This window comes from Aegilops tauschii, chromosome 7 (assembly GCF_002575655.3).
Source record: "Aegilops tauschii subsp. strangulata cultivar AL8/78 chromosome 7, Aet v6.0, whole genome shotgun sequence".
Lineage (NCBI taxonomy): Eukaryota > Viridiplantae > Streptophyta > Magnoliopsida > Poales > Poaceae > Aegilops > Aegilops tauschii.
Window position 1 is genome coordinate 410,097,331 of NC_053041.3, and position 14,648 is coordinate 410,111,978.

A 14,648-nucleotide genomic window follows, 5' to 3' on the forward strand; every position below is an offset into this window, starting at 1 on the left:
TAGGGGTCACGTCCTATAGTCAACATGTGCTCTGATACCATCTTGTAGCGACCCGACCCAAATAGACCGAAGTCTCTGTTCTTAAGTGTCATCCCTGGATCGGTATGCTGACACACACAGTACTCGAGGATTTATAACAGAGGTAAATCACATCTATAAAGTAACATAAATACTATTACCTCAATCCATATAGCGGAAGTAACTACAAGGTTGTGGAGTCCCAACAACACCAACGGCAAAGTTGAGTGTAGACATTGTAACCCTAACGTATCACTTACTCGTCGTAAGATTCCTGCAACATGAGACGTTGCAGCCATGTAGGTCAGTACATTGAATGTACTGGCAATTTCACACCACAGGATAAAAATGAAAATTGTCTATCTCTATATGCATATTTGGCTGGTGGAGGCTCTAAGTTTAATTTTGCATAAAGCTAATTTTTCCCTACAACAAAGGAATACATTTTTATTTTACTACCAAGTTAAATTACCCATATTGAGAAGGTAACCCCAACTCAATCCCAAAAATCACCAAATCATTAATAACCCAACAATTTCATTAAATAGAGTGATGAGATCAACCACTAATTCAAATACCAGATACTCAAAATGTCCATAACCGGGGACACGGCTAATCATGATTTGTTTGTATACTCTGCAGAGGTTTGCGCACTTTTCCCCACAAGACTCGATCTCCTCCATTGAATTTCTCGCACTGCATGATGTTTGAGAAATGAATGATCGAGACATAGTCTTTCCGAGGAGGTCCCCTTAACCGACAGATAGGCCGGTACACCTACAATCCCCTACATCTGCTAGCCTATCATGGAAACGTTTCCCACAACTTACTTAACTATGCCAGAGCACATAATGGCTTGTGGCTGCACACGGAAGTTTCTAGCATAAATAATCTTATGATTCCTTTGAGCCTGGGTGGCACTCCATAGGATGATTACACGGGTACCCCGGGATCTCCTAGGACAACACTGGATTCCCGAGGTGCCCGGTCAAGCCACCGGTATCCCCAGGGTGCCTCAACCATTCCACCCAGATGTGTATTAAAGTTTCCACCTTAAGTTTCCCTTAGTTATTATCTCTCGCATCTTTCATGAATTCTCACAAACCAATCCCCGTCTACAAGCATGGCTAAGCAATATATAGCACAACAAATATCCCTGGGGTGTTTAAAGGATCATAGGTTCCTACCTCATGCACTACATAGCAAATTCCAGTTCCCAAATCCTACTCATGCAAATTTGTAAGGGTGAACTAATGCATAGTAAAAACTGGGTATTGAAAAAAATATGATCAAGGTGTGAACTTGCCTTGGACTGTTGATGAAGATTCTTTGCACTCATAATTCCTGATAGTTCTACTCGTCACACTCCGTTCAATCTATCGTGAGAAAGCAATTATAACCACACATAAGCAATCACTCAAAGATCCAAAAGAACGAAGAAAACACTTCGGAAAACTTCAAAACCATCAAATAAAACTCACGGTCATAAACATATTTTTTAACAGCAGCAAAATTATGTGATTTTGATCTTAACATAAGGTACATGTCAAGAGCTTGGATTTGCAAAAAGAATCAATTAAATCGGAGTTATAAAACTTAAGTTATAACCAAAACAAGTTTGAATTTGAATCTGTTTGAAACCAAATTTTAAAACTTTCAGAAATATAATTGAGTTGGTTTACTGGATAGAGGAGATCATAACGAAGAAGTGGGCATTCGATTTCTACAAGTGAGTAAAAAGTTACAAGGGTTTAAAGATCAAGGGCTAATCTGCGGAGAAAATATTCACGGATGGATCCCTAGCCAAAAATAAACAGAAAAAGAAAAAAGTTCTAACCAACAGACGTTCGCTAAACAGAACTACGGAACGAAAACGTTCACTAAAACTTCCTAAACAAAAAACGTTCATTAAATAGATCTAACAAAAAAAGATCGGGGTGTTTTTGTAAATGAAAACCGAACAAAAAATAAACTGGACCCGGAGTTTTACCGGTTCGAGCGGCCGTTCGGGTCGACGGCGACGGATCTTCAGCGACGGCGGGTGAGGCGAATGACGGATGGCGGCTGCGGCTTCGGCTTTGGGCGTGGGCGGTGGCTTCGGCGGCGGGTGCGGACGGTGGCGGCGGTGGCTAAGCGGGCGGCGAAGTGCGGCGTCGGCGGCGGCGACTTGCAGTGGCGACCGCGGTCTCCCGCGGTGGCTACGTTTGCTGCTGCTGCGGCTTGAGGGAAAAGAGGGGGTCGGGGCGGCTATTTGAAGGCGGGCAGGGGCAGCGGCGGCTTGGGGAAGGGGCCAAAGTGGCGGCGGCACGAGTCCGCGGCGGACACGGCGCGGCGGCGGGGCGTGCAAGCTCGTGACTCGTCCCGAGCTCGGAGACGGGGCGCGCGGCTTTGGGCTGGCTGGGCTGGACGCGGCCCAGATCGGCGGATAAACTTTTTTTCTTAAAACATTTTTCCAGAATAAATATATATATCTAAAAAATAACAGAAAAATTCGCATAGGCATCTTATATGTCCAAATATTCAGAACTAGATTTTCTACAACATGAACATTTTTTTAACAGCAAATAAATTCCACAAAAAATTAAATAAAGCAAATAGTACTGCTGTTGTAATAAAACCCCATAAAAATCATTTCAAAATACCAAAATGATTTCAAATTTATTTTCTCCTAATTTTACATTGAAGGGAATCATTTTACCCTTATTTCCATTTATTTTATTTTTGGAGAAAAATAATTTGAATAAAAACCAAATAACTCCAAATTGAAAATAATTTCAAAGGGACTTTAAATTTGATTCTTTTAAACTTCCAACTCTCTTTCTTAGCATTTGAAGAAGTCATCTTATCTTCTCTCATGAAACTCATTGAGTTGCATAAAGTTTTTGAAATATTTCCAAATGGAATTCAAATATTTTCAAAACCCTTTTTCATTTTAAATGGAAGAAGTCATGTCATCTTCTCTCTAGGGTTTTCTATTTGAAAAGAATTTGAATTCATGGAGATCAGAATGCAAAGTGAAAGTTTGGGAAATTCATTTCATTCCCTCTCATTTAACTTTCAAAAAGTTTCAAATTTCACTCAAATTCACACAAGCACCCACACCACAATCAAACAATCAATCAAAACCATTTATTTAATATAACATTCCAAAATTTAGAATTTTGGGATGTTACACTTATAAAAAGCAACACATGAAAATTAGTCCCAAAGTGATAGATATCCAAGAAGGATATAATAAAAACGATCATTGGACAAAATAAACTTGGTTCTTAGTAATAGTTTTGTGATATGATGAGTAATTATGCTTTAGTAAGAATATTGGTGTTAAGGTTTGTGATTCCCTATGCAAGCACGAAAGTCAATAGTCATGCAATGAAATTATATCCTACTTGTGGTGCATTATTCGGTGTTAATTATGCTTAATGCTTGCTTATGAGATTATTTGTTTCTTGGTTGGTCGCTTCTCAATCTTTTGCTAGCCTTCATTTTGCACCAAGTATGATTTGTACTTGTGCATCCAAAATCCTTTAAACCAGTTTTGCCACATGAGTCCACTATATCTACCTATATGCGATATTCCTTTGCCGTTCTAAGGAAATTTGCATGTGCCATCTCTAATTTCTGAAATAAACTTCTCTTTTGTGTGTTTGTTTCGCTCGCGGAGCGGTGACGGGTGGCTAATATTTTCCATGCTGCATGTGTTATTCTCACGATGAGTGTTTATTCACTTGTCATTGCATGAGAGTAAGGCAAAGGTTTTAGGGATGCCTAGTCCCGAAATGCAAAAATGAATTAACTTTATGTTGTCAAATAATAAATTCCTTGGAAAGTGTTGGTATGGAGGGCAACCGTGGATACGGCTAGCCATGGAAAGTGAAAGTATGGTGGAAAAAGGGATAAACTTTATTGTCTGTTTGGGAACCGCCTATGGCATATCTAGCATGGAAAGTGTTGGGAACTCTTAAGACGTTTTCGTTGGTCGGATGGATACACCTCCCAAAATGTTTTTATCTCTAATTTTTCGCTTTGAGCTCCGGCGCCTCTACAAATCCCTACTTCCCTCTGCGAAGGGCCTTTCTTTTACTTTATGCAATTTTTATTTTTGAATTTGAGTCTCCATCTTCTCTTACAAAAGCACCAAATAGGAGGCAATATGATCGTACTTAAGTATTGGGTGTAGCTAATATTCGAGTGTGTTTCATGAATGAATCAATGGTTGAGCATGATGGGCTAGGGATAACTTACTTTAGCGTTGATATTTTGAAAGACATGGTTGCTTGTTGATATGCTTGAGTATCTAAATTATTATGTCAAAACTAGACTATTGCTTTGAATCACATAAAAGTACAATTGTCCATGCTATAAAGAAAAGAATATGATATGACATGTTAGGCAGCATTCCACATCAAAAATTCTGTTTTTATCACTTACCTACTCGAGGACGAGTAGGAGTAAAGCTTGGGGATGCTGATACGTCTCCAACGTATCTATAATTTTTCATTGTTCCATGCTGTTATATTATCAATCTTGGATGTTTTATAATCATTTTATAGTCATTTTATATCACTTTTTGGACTAACCTATTGACATAGTGCCAAGTGCCAGTTGTTGTTTTCTGCATGTTTTTTACATCGCAGGAAATCAATATCAGACGGAGTCCAAATGCCATGAAACTTCACGGAGAATTTTTGTGGGCCAGAAGGAACACAATGGGCCGTGGCTGCACCTGGGGGGTACCCCGAGGGAGGCACAACCCACTAGGGCGCGCCAGGAGGCCCAGGCGTGCCCTGGTGTGTTGTGCCCACCTCGGGTGCCCCCGGACCGCCTCTTTGCTCTATAAATACCCCAATATTCCAGAAACCCTAGGGGAGTCGAGGAAATATTCATCCAGCCGCCGCAGAGTCCAGAACCACCAGATCCATTCTAGACACCATCTCGGATGGGGTTCACCACCTCCATTGGTGTCTCTCCGATGATGCGTGAGTAGTTCTTTGTAGACCTTCGGGTCCATAGTTAGTAGCTAGATAGCTTCCTCTCTCTCGCTGAATTCTCAATACAATGGTCTCTTGGAGATCCATATGATGTAACTCTTTTGCGGTGTATTTGTTGGGATCTGATGAACTTCGAGTTTATGATCAGTTATATCTTTTTATATCCATGAAAGTTATTTGAGTTTCTTTGATCTCTTATATGCATGATTATTATAGCCTCGTATTTCTTCTCCGATATTTGGGTTTTGTTTGGCCAACTTGATCTATTTATCTTGCAATGGGAAGAGGTGCTTTGTAGTGGGTTCGATCTTACGGTGCTTGATCCCAGTGACAGAAAGGGAACTGACACGTATGTATCGTTGCTACTAAGGATAAAATGATGGGTCTATCTCTACATAGATAGATCTTGTCTAGATCATGTCATCGTTCTTATTGCATCACTTCGTTTCTCCATAAACTTAATACACTAGATGCATGCTGGATGGCGGTCGATGTGTGGAGTAATGGTAGTAGATGCAAGCAGGAGTCGGTCTACTAATCTTGGACGTGATGCCTATATAATGATCATTGCCTGGATATCGTCATAATTATTTGAAGTTCTATCAATTGCCCAACAGTAATTTGTTTATCCACGGTTTGCTATTTTTCTCGAGAGAAGCACTAGTGAAATCTACGGCCCCCGGGTCTTCTTTCTCATATTTGCCTTTGTGATCTACTTTTTTATTTGCATTTATTTTCAGATCTGTTAAACCAAAAAATACAAAAATACTTTGCTGCACTTTATTTTATTTGCGATCTATTTATTCAATCTATTACAACTTTCTCCTGTCCGCACGTCGTTTCTGGCGCCGTTACCCAAAAGGGATTGACAACCCCTTTAACACGTTGGGTTGCGAGGTGTTGTTCTTTGTGTGCAGAGGATGTTTACATTGTGTTTCTTGGTTGTCCTACTAGTTCGATAACCTTGATTTCATATCTGAGGGAAATACTTACCGCCACTGTGCTGCATCATCCTTTCCTCTTTGGGGAAATATCGACGTAGCTTCAAGCGACATCAACCGTCGACGCCTCACGCGTCGATGGCGCGACACGGTTGGCTTCTTTAAATGACAGCTCATGGCGTTTTCTCGAGGCCACCCTCGGTGCTTTCGAGGAAGACTACGAGGTGTTTTCTCAGCGTGCACGTGCTTACCTCATCTTGAGAGCCAGCAGGTTGCTGCTCGGAGCGGCTCAGGCAACTCACCACTACGACGAGGGCACCCACGATGCGGAGGCCTCGCCCTCTTCCATGTCCAAGGAGCCAAGACGCCATTGATATCTCCGACGATGAGGAGTAGCTTGTCTTAATAGCTCACTATAAGGACCCATGTCCAGTTTGCTAGCTACTGCCTTTCCTTAACAATTTCTAGTGAATTGTGCTATCTACTTTTACCATGCAATCTATTGCTCTACTGTATATGTTCTATATGTCGTGCAATGTGGTGCTCACTTATTAACTGTTTGGTTAATTAGTTGTCGTGTTCAGTTAACTGTTTGGCTCAATTCTGCAAATGTGATGTTCAATTCTTCAGGGTGCAATTTTGTATTGTCTTCCATGTGACAAATAAATTGAATTTTTCTTTACAAAATACATGAGAAACAAATACAATTGCTATATTTCCAAGTTGTCAAGCATGCTTGGTTTGTTTAACCGTCTGATCTTCTAGTATGTTATACATTGTGCAATGTGGTGCTCAGTTAACTTTTGGTTCGTTTGTTGTGGTGTTTAGTTAACTGTTTGGTTCAATTCTGCAATGCAATGTTCAATTGTTGTGGGTGCATTTTGTTATTGTATACCATGTAAGAAATAAATCGAATTTGGCTGTACTAAATACATGAGAAACAAATACAATTGCTATATTTCCAAGTTGTTAAGCATGCTTGGTTTGGTTAACTATCTGATCTTCTATTATGAGCATGTTATATTGTGCAATGTGGTGCTCAGTTAACGTTTTGTTCATTTGTTGTGGTGTTTAGTTAACTGTTTGGTTCGATTCTGCAATGCGATGTTCAATTGTTGTGGGTGCATTCTGTTATAGTATACCATGTGAGAAATAAATCGAATTTGGCTGTACTAAATACATGAGAAGCAAATACAATTGCTGTATTTCCAAGCTGTTAAGCATGCTTGGTTTGGTTAACTGTCTGAGCTTCTATTAGGAGTATGTTATACTGTGCAATGTGGTGCTTAGTTAATGTTCGGTTCATTTGTTGTGGTGTTTAGTTAATTGCTTGGTTCTATTCTACAATGCAATGTCCATTGTCGTGGGTAGAATTTTGTATTGTTCTGCATGTGAGGAATAAATCAAATTTGGGTACACTTAATACATGAGAAACATATACAAGTGCTATATTTCCTAGTTCTTAATCATGCTTGGCTTGGATAAATGGGTTTTCCATGTGGCTTGAATTAATCTGATGAATCTGTAATGTGCTTATTTTTCATCAACTTATTTTATTGATAGCATGCGAACCCTTACTTAACCTGATGACTAAGTACCTTATATGTGTTGCAGGGAAACAATGGGAAGCACTGAGGTTTACAATCGAGGTTAACACGTGCATGGTCCGTTGTCTAATAGCACATTATTGTGCAATTGAAGGAACCATTCTAATATTTAGGTTTTTAACAATTTGGTCTTGCACATGTAGGTCCTGCTGCCAGAGGTTTTGACCCACTGTTTGACCTATGGGGAAATGAGTTGTCCATGAATATCAATCAAGTCAAGAAACTCAGAAAGATTGTTAGGATAAAGAAATTAGCGACAAAAAACAACAAAATCTTTGTCTGCACAATGAAGAAGACATCAATTCACTACAAGATGGTACTAACTATTATACCTTGCATTTTTTATTCCTTTGCCCCATTTCCAATAGATAAGATATTTATGCACATCCTTGTTTTCAGGCCTTTCCAAAGTAGTTCACTGATGATTACGTCTCAAACCACCTCTATGGTCAGGAGGCGAGGAAGGTTTTCATCCAACACCCAAGGTTCAATATTGAAGTATTCTTGAAGAGGACGAAGGATGGATGGTCAATCATCCACATGCACTAGCCTAAAGTTGCAAAGACCTTCAACATGAATGAAGGCTCAATATTCGCCTTCTGCTTCAGCAGTTTTCCAGATGAGATGCATCTGTCTATGTACTGTCTATGATGCTAATTTCGAAAGGTCCTAGATGTTGCATGTGAATTGGTGCTGGTGCAGTTGTGTAATGGGGTAGCTGAGTGCTGAAGCTATATCATATGGTACTCTGATGTATTTCAATTATGAATTCCTGCTTCCTTCATATGGAAATGAAATATACTATGTGCTTAATATGAATGTCAATTAGATTAATAAATGGATTATTAATAATAGGGAAATTAGCCTGCTAATTGGGTTTTTCTATTGCAAATGGTTATTGAGAAAACACCGTGGGCGATGACCTCAGGCAACGCACACAGTTTCTAGGAATAAACCGTGTTGGATCAATTAACAATCACACACAACATTCTCTTGAAAACTGTTTGTGTTAGGCCACCTTGCGCAAACATTTTCCTTGGAGTGACTGTGTGGGATGTATATAAGAATGGAAATGTTTAGCGGGGACTGACTGTGTGGGATGTACTTACGACCAGAAACAATTTCTCTTGTATAATTATATTTTTTAGCACTACTGTACATATAACCGTATTTGATCGCTCGCCGGTCGCACACGACCTCATTTTGCCAAGCGTGTGTGCCAGGAGGGTATATCCCCGACGGTTTCAGGGTCGTGTGGGAAGGAACCCCCTATCGCCCACACTCACTTGGCGCCAGTTCCAAATGCCGTCGTGGAAAGGGGTGAAAAACCATTTGTATAGCACCTCGCTATACCTGTGATTGTTGAGAGAACTTGCAGTAGTGAAAGTATGAACCCTAGGCCTTATTTACAAGCATTGTAATACCATTTTCGCTCACTTTTACTACTAGTTACCTTGCTGTTTTATATTTTCAGATTACAAAAAACCTATATCTACCATCCATATTGCACTTGTATCACCATCTCTTCGCCGAACTAGTGCACCTATACAATTTACCATTGTATTGGGTGTGTTGGGGACACGAGAGACTCTTTGTTATTTGGTTGCATGGTTGTTTGAGAGAGACCATCTTCATCCTATGCCTCCCACGGATTGATAACCTTAGGTCACCCACTTGAGGGAAAATTGCTACTGTCCTACAACACTCTGCGCTTGGTGGCCCAACACGAGTCTACAAGAAGAAGGTTCCATAGTAGACATCAAGCTCTTTTCTAGCGCCGTTGTCGGGGAGGTGAGTGCTTGTAGGTATATCTTTAGATCTTGCAATTGAATCTTTCAATTTCTTGTTTTATCACTAGTATAGTGATACGTCTCCGTCGTATCTACTTTTCCAAACACTTTTGCCCTTGTTTGGACTCTAACTTGCATGATTTGAATGGAACTAACCCGGACTGGCGCTGTTTTCAGCAGAATTGCCATGGTGTTATCTTTGTGCAGAAACAAAAGTTCTCAGAATGACCTGAAACTTCACGGAGATTATTTTTGGAAAGAATAAAAAATAATGGCGAAAGATTCAAGGCCAGGGGGCCCACACCCTGTCCACGAGGGTGGGAGGCACACCTGCCCCCTAGGGTGCGCCCCCTGCCTCGTGGGCCCCTGGTGCTCCACCGACCTCAACTCCAACTCTATATATTCACGTTCGGGGAGAGAAAAATCAGAAAGAAGGATTCATCGCGTTTTACGATACGGGGCCGCCGCCAAGCCCTAATCTCTCTCGGGAGGGCTGATCTGGAGTCCGTTCGGGGCTCCGGAGAGGGGAACCCGTCGTCGTCGTCATCATAAACCATCCTCCATCACCAATTTCATGATGCTCACCACCGTGCGTGAGTAATTCCATCGTAGGTTTGCTGGACGGTGATGGGTTGGATGAGATTTTTCATGTAATCGAGTTAGTTTTGTTAGGGTTTGATCCCTAGTATCCACTATGTTCTGAGATTGATGTTGCTATGACTTTGCTATGCTTAATGCTTGTCACTAGGGCCCGAGTGCCATGATTTCAGATATGAACCTATTATGTTTTCATGAATATATGTGAGTTCTTGATCCTATCTTGCAAGTCTATAGTCACCTACTATGTGTTATGATCCGGCAACCCCGAAGTGACAATAATCGGGACCACTCCCGGTGATGACCGTAGTTTGAGGACTTCATGTATTCACTATGTGTTAATTCTTTGGTCCGGTACTCTATTAAAAGGAGGCCTTAATATCCCTTAGTTTCCGCTAGGACCCTGCTGCCATGGGAGGGTAGGACAAAAGATGTCATGCAAGTTCTTTTCCATAAGCACGTATGACTATATTCGGAATACATGCCTACATTACATTGATGAATTGGAGCTAGTTCTGTGTCACCCTATGTTATGACTGTTACATGATGAACCACATCCGGCATAATTCTCCATCACCAATCCAATGCCTACGAGCTTTTCATATATTGTTCTTCGCTTATTTACTTTTTTGTTGCTGCTGTTACAATCACTACAAAACCCAAAAATACTACTTTTACTACTGTTACCGCTACTATCATATTAGTTTGCTACTAAATACTTTGCTGCAGATATTTAGTTATCCAGGTGTGGTTGAATTGACAACTCAACTGCTAATACTTGAGAATATTCTTTGGCTCCCCTTGTGTCGAATCAATAAATTTGGGTTGAATACTCTACCCCCGAAAACTGTTGCGACCCCCTATACTTGTGGGTCATCAAGACTATTTTCTGGCGCCGTTGCCGGGGAGCGTAGCTCTATTCTTTGAGTCACTTGGGATTTATATCTGCTGGTCACTATGAAGAACTTGAAAGACGAGAAAACTAAAATTTATCCCTCAACTATGAGGGGAGCTAAGTAACTGCCTTCTAGCTCTGCACTTGATTCACCTTCTGTTTTGAGTAAGCTTGCGACACCTAAACCTGCTTCCGCTATTAATTCTGATATGTCGCATGTTATTGATGATGCCACTTCTGCTATGCATGATACTTATGATGAAACTACTTCTATGCTTGATACTACTGTGCCACTTGGTGAATTTCTTGATGAACAACTTGTTAGGGCTAGAGAGAATGAAATTATTGAAACTGATAATATTGATGAAAGTGATGATGAAGATTCTCCCCCTAAATATGAATTGCCTGTTGTGCCTGAGGGTTATGTTATGGATGAAGAAACTGCTAGAGACTTTCTTCTTGCAATGATAGGAGTGATCTTAAGAAATTATTAGCTAAGCTGAAAGAAAAAACTTTGAATGCTAGAATGAAATATGATCCTGCTTATGCTACTTCACCTATCTTTGTTACTGATAAGGATTATGAATTCTCTATTGATCCTGATATAATTACTTTGGTTGAATCTAATCCTTTCTATGGGTATGAATTAGAAACTATTGTGGCACATCTTACTAAATGAAATGATATAGCCACCCTGTTCACTAATGATGAGAAAAGTTGCTACTATTATATCCTTAAAATATTTCCGTTCTCATTAAAGGGTGATGCTAAGATATGGTTTAATTCTCTTGATCCTGGTTTTGTGCGTAGTCCCCAGGATATGATTTATTACTTCTCTGCTAAATATTTCCCTGCTCATAAGAAACAAGCTGCTTTAAGGGATATATATAATTTTGTGCAAATTGAAGAAGAGAGTCTCCCATAAGCTTGGGGGAGGCTTCTCCAATTACTTAATGCTTTGCCTGATCATCCTCTTAAGAAAAATGAAATACTTGATATCTCTTATAATGGACTAACCGATGCTTCCACAGACCACCTGAATAGTTGTGCTGGTTGTGTTTTCAGGGAAAGAACTGTTGATCAAGCTGAAATTCTATTGAATAATATGTTGACCAATGAAAATAATTGGACACTTCCTGAACCAACTCCTAAGCCAACTCCGAAGAAAAGGGGTGTTCTATTTCTCAGTCCTGAAGATATGCAAGAGGCAAAGAAATCTATGAAAGAAAAAGGTATTAAAGCTGAAGATGTTAAGAATTTACCTCCTGTTGAAGAAATACATGGTCTTAATTTACCGCCTGTTGAAGAAACATATGGTCTTGATAACCCGACACAGGTAGTAAAGATAAATTCTCTCTATAGATTTGATGAAGGTGATATTCCTCATTATAAGTCTTCTAGCCAATGCTTAGATAAGTTTGATAATTTTATTGTTAAACAAGAAAACTTCAATGCTTATGTTGGTAGACAATTGAAACACAATGCTTATATGATTCAACACTTGAGTGATTATATGTCTGGAATTAAAGGTGAACTTAAACTCATTAGTAAACATGCTTCTATGGTTACCACTCAAGTAGAACAAGTAGTTAAAGGTCGGAATGATTTGCTCAATGAATTGAATAGTAAGAATAATGACTTTGCTATTAGAGTTGCAACTAGAGGGGGTAAAGTGACTCAGGAACTAATGTTGATGCACCTAGTCCTTCTAAAAAGAAGAAAAAGAAAAATGATAGGACTTTGCATGCATCTAGTGAACCTACTGTAGACACACCTGAGAATCCCAATGATATTTCTATTTCTGATGCTGAAACACAATCTGGTAATGAACATGAACCTAGTGATAATGTTAATGATGATGTTCATGTTGATGCTCAACCCAGCAATGACAATGACGTAGAAATTGAACCTGCTGTTGATCTTGATAACCCACAATCAAAGAATCAATGTTATGATAAGAGAGACTTTGTTGCTAGGAAGCACGGTAAAGAAAGAGAGCCTTGGGTTCAAAAACCCATGCCTTGTCCTCCTAAGCCATCCAAGAAAAAGGATGATGAGGATTTTGAGCGCTTTGCTGAAATGATTAGACCTATCTTCTTGCGTATGCGATTAACTGATATGCTCAAAATGAATCCTTATGCTAAGTATATGAAAGATATTGTGACAAATAAAAGAAAGATACCGGAAGCTGAAATTTCCACAATGCTTGCTAATTATACTTTTAAGGGTGGAATACCAAAGAAGTTAGGAGATCCAAGAGTACCCACTATACCATGCTCCATTAAAAGAAATTATGTTAGAACTGCTTTATGTGATCTTGGAGTCGGTGTTAGTGTTATGCCTCTCTCTTTATATCGTAGACTTGATTTAAATAGGTTGACACCTACTGAAATATCTTTGCAAGTGGCCGATAAATCAACTGCTATACCTGTCGGTATTTGTGAGGATGTGCCTGTTGTGGTTGCAAATGTTACTATTTTAACGGACTTTGTCATTCTTGATATTCCCGAGGATGATAGTATGTCTATTATTCTTGGAAGACCCTTTTTGAATACTGCAGGGGCTGTTATTGATTGCAACAAAGGCAATGTCACTTTTCATGTTAATGGTAATGAGCATACGGTACATTTTCCGAGGAGAAAACCTCAAGTTCATAGTATAAACTCTATTGGAAAAACTCCATCGATTATTTTTGGAGGTTTTGAATTTCCTCTTCCTACTGTCAAGAAGAAATATGATATTCTTATTATTGGGGATGTGCATATCCCCGTTGAGGTAACCTAGTGTTATTCAAAATTTCTCCGGTTCCATGTTATTCAAAATGAGTTTGTTAACAAGACCTGATCAACCTTGTTAGTACATTCCTTTTGATGAGCATGAGATGGATGAAGTTAGAAAGCACAACCTTCTGTACCCTCCTTTTGCTTTCTGTTATTTAGAAGAAATAAAGTAAAATTAGTATTTTCTGTCTGTTTTTTGAATTATCCGTGCAATAAAAAATACCCCAAAAATAAAAGTTCTCCAAATGCCCCAAAATTAAAATATGATTTTTTTCTGGAATATTTGAGAATATCTGGCACTGAGAACACAGCAGGGGGAGCAAGCACCTGGCCACGAGGGTCCAGGGCGCGTCCACCCTCCCTGGGCGCGCCCCCTGCCTCGTGGGCCCATGGTGGCTCCCCTCCACTTATTCCAGCCACCACACACTCCTTCCTCCCAAAAAAATCACCAACCAGCTCAAAGCACGAGTTCTAGCTCATTTTGCTGTGATTTTCGATCTCCTGGCTCGAAGCACCTCTCACAAAACTGCTTTGGGGGATTGTTCTTTGGTATGTGACTCATCCAATGGTCCAATTAGGTTTTGTTCTAGTGCTTTATTCATTGCAAATTTTTGCTGCCTAGGTGACCCTGTTCTTGAGCTTGCATGTCAAATTTATATGGTCCCAAGTAGTTTTAATGCATGATATAGTCTCTAGGCACTTGTGGGAGTAGTTGCTATCAATTTTGTTGAGTTTGGTTCACTTTTATTTTAAGTTACTAAAATTTTTAGAAATTTTCAGAAAATAATGAAGAGGTTTTTGAGGGGCTCTTCGAGCCGAAGCTCGAAGGATAAGCAATGTGAATAAGAAGAGAGGCCCAAGTATAATCTCCATCGCATCGCGGAAGTTCGGCCGTGTGAATGGCCTTGTGATGATTTCTTGAGAGCGGCCGGGATTTATGATGATTTTTATGAATTGGCTGAGAATGCAGGCCTCACCGACTTCCTCCGCGACCAACGCGAACAGTACCTTTTACTCACTAATATCTTT